Here is an 11,376-nt window from a genome sequence, read left to right as displayed (position 1 = left end):
CTTTTAAGCCTGCTAAAACCGCCAGTACCTCCTCCCTCTCGATGCTAATATATTCAAGCATATCACAGTCCCCCTGCCCGATCTATGTCTGCATCGTCCTTCTCCATAGTGAACACAGATGCAAAAAATTCATTTAAAACCCCACCTACATCTTCTGGCTCCACACACAGATTGCCACTTTGGTCCCTAATGGGCCCTACTCTTTCCCTAGTTATCCTCTTGCCCTTAATATACTTATAAAACACTTAGGATTTTCCTTTATTTTGCTCGCCAGTGTTATTTCATGGCACCTCCTCGCTCTCCTAATTTCTTTTTTAAGTATCCCCCTGCACTTTGTATACTCCTCTGGGGCTTCCTCTGTCTTTAGTCCTTTGTATCTACCAAAAGCCCTCCTTTTTTTTCTAGTCCATTCTCGTATGTCCCTTGACATCCAAGGTTCCCTGGGCTTGTTGGTCCCACCCTTGACCTTTACGGGAACATGTTGCCATTGTACTATGTCGGGGAACATAGGATCTAATGAGAGGGAGGAACTGAATGAAATCAGTATTTGTAGGGAAATGGTGTTAGGGAAATTGACGGGATTGAAGGCCGATAAATCCCCAGGGCCTGATAATTTACATCCTAGGGTACTTAAGGAAGTGTCCCCAGAAATAGTAGATGCATTGCTGGTCATCTTCCAAAATTCTATAGACTCTGGAACAGTTCCCATGGATTGGAGGGTAGCTAATGTAACCCCACTATTTAAAAAAGGTGGTAGAGAGAAAACGGGGAATTACAGACCGGTAAGCCTGACATCGGTAGTGGGGAAAATGCTAGAGTCCATTATAAAAGATGTAATAGCAGAGCACTTGGAAAACAGTGACAGGATCGGACAAAGTCAACATGGATTTACAAAAGGTAAATCATGTTTGACTAATCTACTGGAATTTTTTGAGGATGTAACTGGTAGAATAGATAAGGGAGAACCAGTGGATGTGGTGTATTTTGACTTTCAGAAGGCCTTCGATAAGGTCCCGCATAAGGGATTAGCGTGCAAAGTTAAAGCACATGGGGTTGGGGGTAAGGTACTGACTTGGATAGAGAACTGGTTGGCAGACAGGAAGCAAAGAGTTGGAATAAACGGGTCTTTTTCCGAGTGGCAGGCAGTGACTAGTGGGGTACCGCAGGGATCGGTGCTAGGACCCCAGCTATTCACAATATATATTAATGATCTAGACGAGGGAACTAGAGGTAATATCTCCAAGTTTGCAGACGACACAAAGCTGGGTGGGTGTGTGTGCTGTGAGGAGGATGCAGAGAAACTCCAGTATGATTTGGACAGGTTGGGTGATTGGGCAGATGCAGTATAATGTGGATAAATGCGAGGTTATCCACTTTGGTTTCAAAAACAGGAAGGCAGATTATTATATGAACGGCAATAGATTGGGAAAAGGGGAAGTGCAACGAGATCTGGGTGTCCTTGTGCACCAGTCGCTGAAGGTAAGCATGCAGGTACTGCAGGCGGTTAAGAAGGCAAATGGTATGTTGGCCTTCATAACGAGAGGATTCGAGTACAGGAGCAAGGATGTCTTGCAGTTGTACAGGGCCTTGGTGAGACCACACCTTGAGTATTGTGTGCAGTTTTGGTCGCCTTATCTGAGGAAGGATGTTCTTGCCATGGAGGGAGTGCAGTGAAGATTCACCAGACTGATACCTGGGATGGCAGGAATGACGTATGAAGAGAGATTGAGTCAATTGGGCTTATATTCGCTAGAGTTTAGAAGAATGAGAGGGGATCTCATTGAAACTTATAAAATTCTAACAGCACTAGACAGACTAGATGCAGGAAGGTTGTTCGCGATGGCGGGGGAGTCCAGAACCAGGGGTCACAGTCTAAGGATAAGGGGTAAGCCATTTAGGACTGAGATGAGGAGGAATTTCTTCACCCAGAGAGTGGTGAACCTATGGAATTCTCTACCACAGAAGGTAGTTGATGCGCTATCAATTACTCATAAAAGACGGAGAGTTAGGAGAGTAACTAAAAGGCTTTTATTAACAAAGAACAGAGCATGCCTCTTGTGGTTGACTGGTTTCCAAGAAGGCAGGGGGCTGCAGAGCAGTCACCTTTATACCTGGGCCTGTGGGTGGAGCCAGGGGCGGAGCCAGCAGAGGCATGCCTAGATACAACAGTGTGCAACAACAACAACAACGGTGAACAACAATAACAGTGGTTTACCACATTCACCCCTTGTTTAAAATTGAGTCCGGCGGGATGAAGTGTACTAAAGGTTCGTGTAAGTAAGTCTATCAGGTGGCCTTGTATGCCGTCGTGGTGGCGGCGGTGATGGTGCAGCATCCAACGTTGAATCTGGCGTCTCATTGTGTGGTTGGGTGGTCAATGACGGGTCCTGGGGCTGCGGCATGCGGTCTACCGGGGTTGGGTTGTGGGTAGTGGTGGATGGCAATGGTAGTGTTTCAGGGGCACCCGAAGGTGCGAGCTCTCGTATGGAGACTGTGTCCTCCCGCAATGGTAGTGTTTCAGAGACACCCGAAGGTGCGAGGTCTCGTATGGAGACTGTGTCCTCCCGCCCGTCCGGGTACGCCACGTAAGCATACTGGGGGTTGGCGTGGAGGAGGCTCACCCTCTCGACCAGGGGGTCCATTTTATGGGACCTCACGTGCTTCCGCAGTAGGACGGGTCCTGGAGACGTCAGCCATGTCGGTAGCGAGGTCCCCGATGTGGACTTCCTGGGGAAAGTGAACATTTTTTCATGGGGGGTGGCATTGGTGACCGTACAAAGCAGTGACCGAATGGAGTGGAGCGCCGCAGGGAGGACCTCCTGCCAGCGAGAGGTCGGAAGGCCCTTAGATTTTAAGTTTAAGAGGACGGCCTTCCAAACCGTCACGTTCTCTCTTTCCACCTGGCCATTCCCCCGGGGGTTGTAGCTGGTGGTTCTGCTTGTAGCAATACCTCTCGTGAGCAGGTACTGATGGAGTTCGTCGCTCATAAAGGATGAGCCCCGGTCGCTATGGATATAGCTAGGGAAGCCGAACAAGGTGAAAAGGTCATTCAGACATTTAATGACCGTGGTACTGGTCATGTCTGGGCACGGGATGGCAAACGGGAAACAGGAGTACTCATCAATTATGTTGAGGAAGTACACGTTGCGGTCAGAAGAGGGGAGGGGCCCTTTTAAAATCGACGCTCAGGTGCTCGAAGGGGCGAGTGGCCTTGATCAGGCTTGCTCTGTCTGGCCTATAAAAATGCGGTTTGCACTCGGCACAGATTTGGCAGTTCCTGGTCATGGTCCTGACTTCCTCGATGGAGTAGGGCAGGTTACGGGATTTGATGAAGTGGAAGAACCTGGTGACCCCCGGGTGGCAGAGGTCATTGTGGAGGGTCTGCAGTCTATCAACCTGCGTGTTGGCGCATGTACCACGTGATAGGGCATCTGGGGGCTCATTGAGTTTCCCGGGCCGGTACAAGATATTGTAATTGTAGGTGGAGAGTTCAATTCTCCACCTCAAGATCTTGTCGTTCTTGATTTTGCCCCTCTGATTATTATTAAACATAAAAGCTACTGAACGCTGGTCAATGAGCAGGGTAAATCGTTTTCCGGCCAGGTAATGCCTCCAATGTCGCACCGCTTCCACAATGGCCTGGGCCTCCTTTTCGACAGAGGAGTGTCGAATCTCGGGGCCCTGGAGGGTCCTTGAGAAAAAGGCCACGGGTCTCCCCGCCTGGTTAAGGGTTGCAGCTAGGGCGAAGTTGGATGCGTCGCTCTCCACTTGGAAAGGGATGGACTCATCCACTGCGTGCATTGTGGCCTTCGCAATATCTTTTTTTATGAGAGTGAAGGCTGCACATGCCTCTGCTGTCAGGGGGAAGGAGGTGGACTTGATGAGGGGTCTGGCTTTGTCCACATAGTTGGGCACCCACTGAGCATAGTAAGAGAAAAACCCTAGGCATCTCTTCAGTGCTTTTTGGCAGTGGGGGAGGGGGAGCTCCATAAGGGGGCGCATTCTGTTGGGGCCGATGACTCCGTTCTCCACTACGCAGCCAAGAATGGCGAGGCGCGTGGTGCGAAACATACATTTGTCCTTGTTGTATGTTAGATTCAGCCGCTGGGCCGTACGGAGGAATTTCTCTAGGTTAACGTCATGGTCCTGCTGGTCGTGGCCGCAGATGGTGACGTTGTCTAGATAGGGGAAGGTGGCCTGCAGCGCGTTCTGGTCAACCATTCGGTCCATCTCCCTTTGGAAGACCGAAACCTCGTTGGTGACGCCGAAGGGGACTCGGAGGAAGTGGTAGAGACGACCGTCGGCTTCAAAAGCTGTGTACTGGCGGTCCTCAGCCCTGATGGGGAGCTGGTGGTATGCCGACTTCAGATCAATCGTCGAGAACACCCGGTATTGTGCTATCTGATTGACCATGTCAAATATGCGGGGGAGTGGGTATGCATCTAACTGGGTGTAGCGATTGATCGTCTGGCTGTAGTCAATAACTAGGCGTTGTTTTTCGCCAGTCTTCACTACCACCACTTGTGCTCGCCATGGGCTAGTGCTACCCTCAATAATCCCTTCCTTCAGGAGTCTTGCTACTTCGGATTTAATGAAGCTCCTATCCCCGGCACTGTACCGCCTGCTTTTGGTAGCGATGGGCTTACAGTCGCGGGTGAGGTTAGCGAACAAGGGGGGGGGAGACTTTAAGCATGGAGAGGCTGCAAATGGTGCGCGGCGGGCGATTTAAAAGCTGCTGGCTGCAGACTGTGAGTGGGGGGAGGGGTCCGCCATACGCTAATGTGACACTTTTAAGGTGGCACTGAAAATCCAACCCCAGTAGAACGGCAGCGCAGAGATGGGGCAGGACAAGAAGTTAAAAATTTTTGTATTCTGAGCCCCTTACTGAAAGGGTCACTACACAATAGCCACCGACGTCTGCTGAATGGGATTTGGAAGCCATAGAGATCCGATGGCGCGTTGGCAGGACCGGGAGAGAGTAACCGCGCACCGTGTCGGGGTGGATAAAGCTCTCCGTGCTCCCGCTGTCGAAAAGGCAGGTAGTGGCGCGGCCGTTTACCGTAATGTCCATCATGGACCTGGACAGTTGGTGAGGGAGAGATTGGTCCAGCGTCACGGAGGCCAGCGTATGGTCGAGCGAGTCGCTGTGGTCGTCAGACGAGGCGGTGGTTGAGTCCGGGTCACCCGCGATTGGAGTTGGAGGCGTCCAAGATGGCGGACAAAATGGCTGCGTCCATGATCCCGATCCCCACGTGGCTGGAGGTGTCCAAGATGGCGGACAAGATGGCTGCCCCCACGGTTCACACGCGGCGCTGCTGGCGTTAGCGGTTTTACCTTTGCAGGCGCTGACGTAGTGTCCTTTCTTCCCGCAGCCAGAGCAGGTAGCGTTTTTCGTCGGGCAGCGTGCTCTGGGGTGTTTTGCCTGGCCCCAAAAGTAACATTTCGGGCCCTTGGACATCGCTGCAGCAGTTGGTGCCGGGGGTCCCATGACCCAAGGTTGCGGCGTCCCCGGTGCGGAGCGGTTAGGGGAGAATGCGTCCATATTCCGGTGGGCCGCGTCTAGCGAGAGCGCAAGGGACACTGCCTTCTTCAGGTCGATTTCGCCCTTCTCCAGCAGTCTCTGCCGGGAGTAGTCGGATTTGAGGCCCGCAACGAAAGCGTCTCGGATAAGTCCCTCCGCGTGTGTCGTGGCCGATACCTCTTTACAATCGCAGGCTCGGCCGAGTATCTGTAGTGCCCGTAGGAATGCCTCCAACGATTCCCCGGACTGCTGTTTGTGGGATCTCAGGAGGTGTCTGGCATAAACCGTATTTACCCGGCGTGTGTATTGTCCTTTTAGCAGATCGATAGCCGCCGTGTAGGTAGTCGCGTCCTGGATGAGCGTGTAGACTTGGTGGCCCACCTTGGAGGCCAGGATTTTTAGTTTGTTTCCATCTAGTGTCACGGCTGAGGCTTCCAGGTAAGCTTCGAAGCAACGCAGCCATTGTGCGAACTTGGTAGACGAACCCGCCTCTTGAGGGTCTAGGTCCAGGCATGTTGGTCGAAGGATGTTCCCGATGGCGGGGGAGTCCAGAACCAGGGGTCACAGTCTAAGGATAAGGGGTAAGCCATTTAGGACTGAGATGAGGAGGAATTTCTTCACCCAGAGAGTGGTGAACCTGTGGAATTCTCTACCACAGAATGTAGTTGAGGCCAATTCATTAAATATATTCAAGAAGGAGTTAGATATATTTCTTAAGGCTAAAGGGATCAAGGGATATGGGGAGAAAGCAGGGACAGGGTACTGAATTTGAATGATCAGCCATGATCTCATTAAATGGCGGAACAGGCTCGAGGGGCCGAATGGCCTACTCCTGCTCCTATCTTCTATGTTTGACTAGTCAAGCAACAGCCTGACATAGTCATACTCACAGAATCATACCTTTCAGCCAATGTCCAATCAACATCCCTGGGTATGTCTTGTCCCACCAGCAGGATAGACCCACCAGGGGTGGCGGCACAGTGGTATAAACGAGTGGCCCTGGGAGTCCTCAACATTAACTCCGGAACCCATGAAGTCGCATGACTTCAGGTCAAGCATAGGCAAGGAAACCTGCTGATTACCATCTACTGCCCTCCCTCAACTGATGAATCAGTACTCCATGTTGAACTCCACTTTAAAGAAGCACTGAGAGTAGCAAGGGCACAGAATGTACTCTTCAATGTCCATCACCAAGAGTGGCTCAGTAGCACCACTACTGACCAAGCTGGCCGAGTCCTGAAGGACATAGCTGCCAGTCCGGGTCTGCGACAGGTGGGGAGAGAACCAACACGAGGGAAAAACCTACTGCATGTCCATGACAGCATTGGTAGCAGTGACCACAGCACTGTCATTGTGGAGACGATGTCCCGTCTTCACACCGAGGACATCCTCCATTGTGTTGTGTGGCACTGCCACCGTGCTAAATGGGATAGATTCAGAACAGATCTAGCAGCTCAAAACCTTGCATCCATGAGGTGCTATGGGCCATCAGCAGCAGCAGAATTGTATTCTACCACAATCTGTAACCTCATGGCCCACTCACTCTACCACTACCATCAAGCCAGGGGACCAACCCTGGTTCAATAAGGAGTGTAGAAGAGCATGCCAGGAGCAGCACCAGGCGTACATAAAAATGAGGTGCCAACCTGGGGAAGCTGCAACACAGGACTGCATGCATGCTAAAAAGTGGAAGCAGCATGCTATAGACAGGGCTAAGCGATCCCACAATCAATGGATCATATCAAAGCTCTGCAATCCTGCCACATCCAGTCATGAATGGTGATGGGCCATTAAACAACTAACGGGAGGAGGAGGCTCCATGAATATCCCCATCTTCAATGATGGTGGAGCCCAGCACGTGAGTGCAAAAGACAAGGCTGAAGCATTTGCAAACATCTTCAGCAGAGTGGATGATCCATGTCGGCCTCCTCCTGAGGTCCGCATCATCACAGAGGCCAGTCTTCAGCTAATTCGATTCACTCCATGTGATATCAAGAAACAGCTGAGCGCACTGGATGCAGCAAAGGCTATGGGCCCCGACAACATCGCGGCTGTCGTGCTGAAGACTTGTGCTCTAGAACTAGCCAAGCTGTTCCAGTACAACTACAACACTGGCATCTATCTGACAATTTGGAAAACTGCCCAGGTATGTCCTGTCCACAAAAAGCTGGACAAATCCAATCCGGCCCATCAGTCTATCCTCAATCATCAGCAAAGTGATGGAAGATGTCATCGACAGTGCTGTCAAGCTGCATTTACTCACCAATAATCTGCTCAGTGATGCCCAGTTTGGGTTCTGCCAAGACCACTCGGCTCCTGACCTCATTACAGCCTTGGTCCAAACATGGACAAAGGAGCTGAATTCCAGAGGTGAGGTGAGAGTGACTGCCCTTGACATTAAGGCAGCATTTGATTGAGTGTGGCATCAAGGAGCCCTAGTAAAACTGAAGTCAATGGGAATCCGGGATTGGGGGGGAGGAAGTCTCCACTAGTCATACCTAGCACAAAGGAAGATGAAATAACAACAGAAAATGCTGGAAAAACTCAGCAGGTCAGGCAACATTCGTGGAGAGAAATTTGAGTTGACGTATCTGGTTGAAACCCTTTTTCAAAACTGGAAAGGAAATAAAATAGATCGAAGGCAGGGCTGCGATCGAATAAAAGAAGTAAAAGAGACATTAAAAGGTATTCAAAACCAGACGAGATGGTAATGGGCCAGTGGAGACAAAAGACAGCTGAGATTAGGTGTGAAGTGTACTGGCAGGATAAGAGACAGCTGCCAGGTGGGAGAGAGAAAAAAAAAGGAAAGGGGGGGAGGGGGGGTGGGGAAGGAGGACCCAAAACAAAGGGGTGGAAAAAAATATAAGTAAAAAAGTAATAGGGGCCGAGGTTATGAGCTGAAATTGTTGAACTCGATATTGAGTCCGGAAGGCTGCAAAGTGCCTAATCGGAAGATGAGGTGCTGTTCCTCGAGTTTACGTTGAGCTTCCGTGGAACAATGCAAGAGGCCAAGGATGGTGAGGTCCGAGTGGGAATGGAGCGGTGAATTAAAATGACAGGCGACCGGAAGCTCAGGGTCATCCTTACGGACTGAATGGAGGTGTTCCGCAAAGCGGTCACCCAATCTGCGTTTGGTCTCCCCAATGTAGAGGAGACCGCATCGTGAGCAGCGAATGCAGTATACTAGATTGCAAGAAGTACAAGTAAATCGCTGTTTCACCTGGAAGGGGTGTTTGGGGCCCTGGACAGTGGGAAGGGGGGAGGTATAGGGGCAGGTGTTACATCTCCTGCGCTTGCACGGGAAGGTGCCAGGCGAAGGGGAAGGGCTGTTGGGGGTGATAGAGGAGTGGACTAGGGTGTCTCGGAGGGAGCGGTCCCTACAGAATGCTGAAAGGGGATGGGAGGGGAAGATGCGTTTGGTGGTGGGATCACTTTGGAGGTAGTGGAAATGGCGGCGGATGATCCGTTGAATGTGGAGGCTGGTGGGGTGAAAGGTGAGGACAAGGGGAACCCTATCGTTCTGGAAGGGAGGGGCAGGGGTGAGGGCAGAAGTGCGGGAGATAGAACGGACACGGTCGAGGGCCATGTCAACCACGGTAGAGGGGAATCCTCGGTTGCAGAAAAAGGAAGACATGTCGGAAGCACTGGTGTGGAAGGTGGCATCGTCAGAGCAGATACGGCGGAAACGGAGAAACTGGGAGAATGGAATAGAGTCCTTACAGGAGGCTGGGTGGGAGGAAGTGTAGTCCAGGTAGCTGTGGGAGTCAGTGGGCTTGTAGTGAATATTGGTCGATAACCTATCCCCAGAGATGGAGATGGAGAAGTCGAGGAAGGGAAGGGAAGAGTCAGAGATGGACCATGTGAAGGTGAGGGAAGGGTGGAAATTGGAGGCAACGTGAATGAAATTGTCTAGTTCGGGGCGAGAGCAGGAAACGGCACCGATGCAGTCATCAATGTATCGGAAAAAGAGGTGAGGGAGGGGACCCGAGTAGGACTGGAACAAAGATTGTTCCACATATCCCACGAAAAGGCAGGCATAGCTAGGACCCATGCGGGTACCCATAGCAACACCTTTGATTTGGAGGAAACTTCTCCTTTAACTCCACTCATTACCTCCAAATCAAAGGTGTTGCTATGGGTACCCGCATGGGTCCTAGCTATGCCTGCCCTTTTCGTGGGATATGTGGAACAATCTTTGTTCCAGTCCTACTCAGGTCCCCTCCCTCACCTCTTTTTCCAATACATTGATGACTGTATCGGTGCCGTTTCCTGCTCTCGCCCCAAACCAGACAATTTCATTCACTTTGCCTCCAATTTCCACCCTTCCCTCACCTTCACATGGTCCATCTCTGACCCTTCCCTTCCTCGACTTCTCCATCTCCATCTCTGGGGATAGGTTATCGACCAATATTCACTACAAGCCCACTGACTCCCACAGCTACCTGCACTACACTTCCTCCCACCCAGCCTCCTGTAAGGACTCTATTCCATTCTCCCAGTTTCTCCGTCTCCGCCGTATCTGCTCCGACAATGCCACCTTCCACACCAGTGCTTCTGACATGTCTTCCTTTTTCCGAAACCGAGGATTCCCCTCTACCGTGGTTGACACGGCCCTCGACCATGTCCGTTTTATCTCCCGCACTTCTGCCCTCACCCCTGCCCCTCCCTCCCGGAACCACGATAGGGTTCCCCTTGTCCTCACCTTTCACCCCACCAGCCTCCACATTCAACGGATCATCCGCCGCCATTTCCACTACCTCCAAAGTGATCCCACCACCAAACGCATCTTCCCCTCCCATCCCCTTTCAGCATTCCGTAAGGACCGCTCCCTCCGAGACACCCTAGTCCACTCCTCTATCACCCCCAACAGCCCTTCCCCTTCGCCTGGCACCTTCCCGTGCAAGCGCAGGAGGTGTAACACCTGCCCCTATCCCTTCCCACTGTCCAGGGCCCCAAACACCCCTTCCAGGTGAAACAGCGATTTACTTGTACTTCTTGCAATCTAGTATACTGTATTCGCTGCTCACGATGCGGTCTCCTCTACATTGGGGAGACCAAACGCAGATTGGGTGACCGCTTTGCGGAACACCTCCTTTCAGTCCGTAAGGGTGACCCCGAGCTTCCGGTCGCCTGTCATTTTAATTCACCGCTCCATTCCCACTCGGACCTCACCGTCCTTGGCCTCTTGCATTGTTCCACGGAAGCTCAACGTAAACTCGAGGAACAGCACCTCATCTTCCGATTAGGCACTTTGCAGCCTTCCGGACTCAATATCGAGTTCAACAATTTCAGATCATAACCTCGTCCCCTATTACTTTTTTACTTATATTTTTTTCCACCCCTTTGTTTTGGGTCTTCCTTTCCCCCCCCCCCCTTTCCTTTTGTTTCTCTCTCCCACCTGGCAGCTGTCTCTTATCCTGCCAGTACACTTCACACCTAATCTCAGCTGTCTTTTGTCTCCACTGGCCTATTACCGTCTCATCTGGTTTTGAATACCTTTTAATGTCTCTTTTACTTCTTTTGTGTGATCGCAGCCCTGCCTTCGATCTATTTTATTTCCTTTCCAGTTTTGAAAAAGGGTTTCGACCCGAAACGTCAACTCAAATTTCTCTCCACGGATGTTGCCTGACCTGCTGAGTTTTTCCAGCATTTTCTGTTATTTCGGATTTCCAGCATCTGCAGTATTTTGCTATCGTACAAAGGAAGATGTTTGTGGTTGGAGGTCAATCATCACAGCCCCAGGACATCGCTGCAGGAGTTCCACAGAGCAGTGTCCTAGGCCCAACCATCTTCAGCTGCTTCATCAATGACCTTCCCTCCAACATAAGGTTGAAATGGGGATGTTCGCTGATGAC

Source organism: Somniosus microcephalus, chromosome 8 (genome assembly GCF_052327205.1).
Source record: "Somniosus microcephalus isolate GS21.2 chromosome 8, FLI_Smic_1.0, whole genome shotgun sequence".
NCBI lineage: Eukaryota > Metazoa > Chordata > Chondrichthyes > Squaliformes > Somniosidae > Somniosus > Somniosus microcephalus.
Note: the sequence above shows the minus strand (reverse complement) of the source record.